The following is a 6881-nucleotide window of genomic DNA, read 5'->3' on the forward strand; positions in this document are numbered from 1 at the left end:
CTGCTGGGTCAATAGCCAGTTTTCCTCCTCCAGGAAAGATGGCTTTATATGCCGATTACTTTGACCACGGGAATTTTCGGCTTCCTGTCACGAAATTCTTTCAACGAGTGGTCAAGGCGTTTGGGATTCACTTGTCTCAACTCCATCCTCGTGCCGTCATGCGAATTCGTCACTTCGAGTTTGTGTGTATGGCACATGACCTAGTTCCCCGGTTGGACCGGTTTGTTGTATTCTACAAGATGGCCAACCGAAATGGAGGGTACACTTGTCATAGCTTTCCTGATAGAGTTATCGGCAGTGTTTCCGAAGAGACTTCCAAGGATTGGAAGAAAAATTTTTTCTGGATCTCTGAGGATGTTGTTCCGGAGGCCATGACTCGTCGTTCTCCGAACAACGCTCTTATTGATATTACACCAGCCGCTGACGAGAAGCGTGACTGGTTTCGCAAGCTCACTACTCCGCCAACTTTTATGTGGGCGCTTCCGGAAGAGGCCCTTGTATGGGCTGGTATGAGCCGTTTGTGGCCTTCTCCTTTCATGGAGCCTGTTTTTTTCGGGCTAGACGGCCGTGAGTTTTGATATCTTGTTCTTTTATTCTTCCATATTTAGGTATTTATGGCTAACGATTGCAGTTATTTTCAGGTTTTGGATCAATGTTGAACGCCCTAGATGATGGAAAGGGCTGTGTGGGTAGGGCTATCCGTGACGTAAAGGATGCGCCTATCCTTGAGAGAACTGCTCAATATTTCCTCTTTCCTGTCAAAGTGCGTGCCAAACCGATTGTCTCGGAGGCGATCTTTGAAACAGGTGCGTACATTCTAAACCCTCCTCATCTTAATGCGCTGACCTCCAATGGGACGATTGTCATTCTAAGTGACGATTCTGCTCTCCTTGAGGGGGAAAGCTCAGATGATGCTTCTGAAGTTTCATCTGTCTCGCATTTGTTAGCAGAACTTTACTGGAAGAGGTCTCTCCGTGCATCGCGGGCGAGTGACGCGAGTACTAGCACTGCGGATGCCGGGAAGGAACCGAAGACCAAGAAACGCCGGACGCATCGTCCGAGGCAACCACTTCCGCCCAATCTTGCGGAACGTTTGGGGACAGTGAAAGGTACGTTTTTACTTGCTAACTTTTGTCAACCGAAATAATGAGATCTGACTATGGTGTTTTTATGCAGATCCGTCCATTGTTAAAGGACGCATATTTGGGAAGCTGCCAATGCCGACACCCAATGTTGAGAAGCAACCTTCGCCTCCTCCGGAGAAGGAAGCAAACAAGCCTGTTATCCTTCCTGTTGAAACGACTGTGGAGGGGGCTGTCGTTCAGCCAATGACAACCGGGTCATTGGATTATCTTTTTCAAGGTGGGGATACCACTGGTTTTCAGCAAGGTAACCCTGAAGTCACTGCAGAAGGCTTCAGGGCTGACGAACCTCCTTCTCAATCCAGTCCTCAATTTAATCCTACTTCTTCGCCCTTTGCACCGGGCGGGGAAGATGATTTCTTTTTTGGACCATCTGTCCATGAGGCTGGGGGGGGGGGTCCTCACGGGGTGAACCTAAACTGTCTTCCTCTACTCCTGTTCGTCTCGGGACTTCCAGTTCCCAGTACTTCGAGAACGTTCAGTTGGGAGGAGACTATAACTTATTTGTCCCGTCTTGGGATATTGTCAACGGGTCACGGGTCTCCGATCCAAAAACCTGTATGAGTTTCATTGAGCACTGTATGCCACCCGTTGAAATGGCATATTAGCGGACTCGCTCCCGCCAGGACCTTCATACTGATCTGGCTACTTCTTTGACTAACAGCTTAGCTTGTAGTCAGGAAATTCTGCGGGAGTGCCGAACGATGGGTGGGAAGCTTGGTGCGGCTTCCGAGGCCTGAAGGTTGCCCAGGCGGAAGCCGAGGGGCATCGTAAAGCAGCGAGTGCGGCTAGGTGGAAACAAACCGATGCTGAAGCTGCACTCCAAAAGGAAAAAGATCGAAGTGCTGCTGCTGCCAAGAGTTGGAAAGAGGCCAACGAGAGGTCTAATGCCACCCTTGAAGCTTCCCGGGCTGAATCTCAAAGGAAGAAGGACGAGCTGGCAAAGGCTTAGGAAGAAGTGTCTCAGCAGAACGCCCGGATCCAAGAGCTCGAGGAAGCTTTAAGATTGCAAGGGGAGCAGTCTGAAATGAAAGAAAAGACTATTGTTGAAATGCAATCTGCATATGACTCCCTCTTGCGACCCCAAACTGAAGCAAGTGACCGCGCCTCTACCGAGTTGCAAGAACTTCGTGGCAGGGCGGAGCGTGCTGAACGGGAGAAGCAATACTTCCTCAACCGTGGTCTTGACTATGTAAGTTCTTCTTCGTGTACTCTTTTATTTTTGTGTCATTGATTCTATGATGTTGACACAATTTTGTTCATAGGTCATCCGTTATGTCTAAAGGAGCATGGAACTTACTGATTGTTTCGTGAACTTGACTACTGCTTCCGAAGGGGTTGGCCGGGTGAAGGGTTTTAATGAAGGGTTGGCATTCGCCCGATCCGGACAACCTATTGAGAGTCATCCCCTTCACGGACTTGACGCGGAGCGAGAACTCGGCATACGTGTCCAAGAATATGACAATCTGATTTTTCCGCTGCAACATATGCTTCCGGAATTTGCCTTATTCAAAGATGGTGTGAAGCTATTGCGGGTCTATATTGATGATGAGTCTGATGATGACGAGTCTGAGGACGATAAATCTGACTGCGACAAGGCGGAAGATGCGGATCATAATGCTCCGAAAGACACGACATCCCTTAACCTATAGAATAGGTGTAGATGTTTAGATTTGAACTTGTAATCTCTTTCCGTATTTTTTAATCACCTTTTTGAGTATAAACGAAAGGAAATTCAAGTTGATAATATATTTGTGATATTTCTTCCTTTGTTTTTTGAACATGTTTAAGTTGGATAATACTGGTGACGTGGCGGAGAGAGAATTTTCTAGGCGGTGCCTGACAAGACGTGTTAATTGCTTGTTTGACAGCCTGTAAGTGCTTTTTCGAATCTCCCGCCTGACGTGTCAGTCATCCCTTGGTCCTTATTTTCTCTTTCTTTTATTAGTCAGACGATCGCATTAATTGCGATGAGTATAAATAGGCCTTGATGCCTTCAATCCCTTCTTATCACTTACACATCTTTGCTTTCATTCATATTAGAGAACTTTTGCTTCTTTCTTTCCATTATTTGATTCTAATGGCTGCCTAGAAGAAAAATCCCCCTGCTATTAATGAAGTCGGATGCGACATTAAAGAAAAGGACTTTGAAGATGTTAAAAATGTATATGGTTTTCCACCGGAGTGGGAGGCCGAACGTCCATCTAAAGGGGCCATTGCGACGGTGCCTCCGGCGAAGAAAATGGCCGTTTATGTGGACCACTTCACCACCAGGAACTTCCGGTTACCCGTGACTAAGTTCGTGCAATCGGTCCTGACGGCTTACGGGATTCATTTGTCCCAAGTTCACCCTTTTGGAATGCTTAGAATTTGGCATTTCGAATTCTGTTGCAAAGCACACAACTATGATCCCTCTGTTGGGATGTTCTCCGCACTCTATAAGATGACCTATCGTGAAGGCTGGTATGGTTTCGCCACCACCGGTAAAGGAACTATTGGCTTTGAATGGCTTCGTAGTATTCATGGGTGGAAAACAAAATTCTTTTGGATCCGTGAGGATGTTATCCCGTTCGCCATGACTTATCGGAAGCCCAAGGACAAATTGCCGGAAGTCCTTGCTTCCGAACACGAAGGTCGTGCCTGGTTTCTTGCGTTAACGAAGACTCCAACGCCCATGCGTCCCATTCATGAGGGGGCGATGGTGCAAGCCCGGATGAGTCGTTTGTGGCCGTTTCCTACCCTGGAGCCTTACTACGAGAATTCTGATGGGAGTAAGTGTTTATTTATAATATTTTGGTTTTCCAGTTTACTTTCCTTAACGTTCCTTGACTGTAGGTGAAGGTACAATCCTTTCTACTCTTGTGGACAAGATAGAAGGCATGATGGTTTGCCGTCCTATTACTCAGCATGACGTACCCTTTTTGGAGCGTACACAAAGTAATTTCGTCTTTTCCACAACCCTTACGCCAGAGCCTATTGTCTCCGAGGCTATGTACGCCCAAGGTGAGGAATTTGTCAAAAAATGCGAAGGTATTTTTCAACCCCGCCCTGTAACTGCCGTTACCTCAAGCGGAGTGATAGTTCTTCTTTCATCCAGCGAGGAGTCATCACTCTGTGAAGGGGAGTTATCGATTGGTGCTACTAACCCTTCGCCTTCGACTGTAGGTTTGACCCGTAAGCAAGATTCGAAGACCACTACCGACCCAACAACAGGTGGGGAGGGTGGTCCTCAATCCGTTGAGGGTGAAACTCAGGCTGTAGACGTGGGTACGTCGAAGGCTGCTGGAAAGCGGAAGGCACAGCCTTCCGATGTCGTACCCAAGAAGAAGAAAAAGATGAAAACTAATGTTGAGGCCCCAGACCTGGGCGCTCGTTTTCGGGGGCTTGCTTCCCAAGACGTTTCTAAAGGTAAGGCTTGGTCCTTTTATGATTGTTCTTCCATATATTTCTTCTTGGTAACTTGAAGATTTTTATTTTTTGGAATATTTCAGGTTTGAAGGATTCTGTTGCTACCAAACTTCCGACTCCACCATCTTCACCACATAATACTGTTCAAGAGCCAATCGATTTGTCGGACTCTTCTCCTATTAAGGACAAGAAGGTTGGTGAAGCTGATCGGTTTCCCACATCTCCATCCCATCACGAGCATACCGTCCTAGATCAGGGTGGGGTTAGTGTGCTTAAACACAGGCAACATGCTTCTTCCTCTCGAGTGAATGCGGATACTGCCCCGCATCATCCCCGTTAGTCGTTACGGCAGAACTTAGTATTGAATGATGCGGATGTCTGCCAGGAATATCTCGACGAAAGTCTTCCTCCTGCAGAGAAGGAACGACAACGTCACCGTATCCGTAAAGATCTGTTCGACTCCAACTCTTATCATGTGGCGAACGCTGTGTCTACCAACCAGGAACTTCGCCGGGATTGGTTAGCTATGAATGATGAGTTGGAGGAAACCGAGCGGAATTTGCTTGGTGCTAAGAAAGAGGCTCTCAAGGCATTAACTGATGCCCAGGACAGTCATCGAGCCCTGGAGGAAGCTAAAGTTTCTTTTCAGAAACAACTAGACGAACAGGCTGAGCTGATAAGGACTCTCTAGGCTGACTTGGCAGCGAAAGACAAGCGTTTGTCTGATCTAAATGCTAAGAGCCGAAACCAATCCTTAGAGTGTGCTAATCACAAGATGGATCTCCTCCGAGCTCAAGCGGACAAAAAATGGCTTCTATCGACAGCGATTCCCAAGGTATCAAGTTTCTTTAATGATCGGTTCGGGTGAATATGTTCTTACATATGTATGTTTGTCTTTAACAGGTTATTACTGACGTTCGTAACAGTGACGATAGTAGGCCGTCAGATGGGTTTTGAGGAGGGATATAAGTTTTGTTCTGAGGGCAAAGTTCTGGAGGAGTACGTTCTGACTGGCAAGGATACTGCTGCTATCCTTCTTAAGAAAACTAAAGAGTTCGACACCTTAAAATTTTCTCTTTCTGACCATATATCGGAGCTCGGGGATAAGGAAGACGCTATGGAGCAATTAAAGGAGCTACTGGACCTTGAAGAGGAGGAAGAAGAAGAGGCTGATGATACCACGGAAGATGAGGATGTCACCTCGTAAATACATATGTCTTGTTGTAAATATTTCTTTTGTTTGTAATCTCATTTGACCATTAATACGAAGTCTTGTTTTCTTCCGGTGCACTTTGTCTTATGTGCCATAATATAAGTGTCTGTCCGGAACTTCGGTTTTGTCAATAAATGATTACATCTTGCAATAACATGAAATTAACTGGACATTCTATATTTGTTGGGCGGAAGCCTTACAAAAAGAAATTGCATAACTTGCTAATCTATGTGGGCACGTAGGCCGAAAAAATAAAAGATGAACAAAACTGCTATATATAGTATTTCTTCAATTGTGCTGCGTTCCAAGTTTGAGGGACCTCAGTCCCATCCAACTTCTCCAACTTATAGGCACCTTTTGCTAGTACTTGTTTAATTTTTGTGAGGTCCTTCCCAAGTTGGGGCTAGTTTGCCCGGAGGCTCTTGGCCGGAAGCCTCGTTGTTGCGGAAGACAAAGTCTCCCGCATCAAACTTGCAACTTTGGACTCGCGAGTTGTAATATTTTTCAAGCTGTCGCTTATAATTGTGCTCACGAATCAATGCTAGCTCTCTTCTTTCTTCCAACAAATCCAGATTCATCCTGAGTTCGTGATCGTTGTTATCAATCAGCAGAACTCTCGCGGATGGAATCCCGATCTCTGCGGGGATCATGGCTTCTGTTCCGTATGTCAGGCTAAAGGGTGTCTCCAAATTGCTGGAGTTCTTTTGGGTGCGAAAAGCTCAAAGTACACGAGGCAGTTCATCCACCCAACCAGTTCGTTTCGTCCCTAGTCTTGCCTTAATCCCCTCCTTGCTAGTTCGGTTGGTCCTCTCGACCTGACCATTTGCTTGTGGATGAGCAACGGATGTAAAGGTTTGAATGACTTGGAGTTCTTTCAACCATGCTTGCAATCCACTTTCAGCAAATTGGGTCCCATTGTCACTTACTAATTCTTGCGGGAGACCAAACCGGCAGATGATAAATTCCCAAAGGAATTTTTTCACACTTGAAGCCGTGATTGATGCAACTGGTTTGGCTTCTACCCATTTGGTGAAGTAATCAGTGGCCACTATCAGGAACTTGACTCGTCCCGGGGCTTCTAGGAAAGGTCCCATGATATCAATAGCCCATTTTTGGAA

This window comes from Bidens hawaiensis, unplaced genomic scaffold, assembly GCF_021521415.1.
Source record: "Bidens hawaiensis isolate Kalapana, Puna unplaced genomic scaffold, B.hawaiensis_p1.1 tig00000978_1, whole genome shotgun sequence".
In the NCBI taxonomy this organism is placed as follows: Eukaryota; Viridiplantae; Streptophyta; class Magnoliopsida; order Asterales; family Asteraceae; genus Bidens; species Bidens hawaiensis.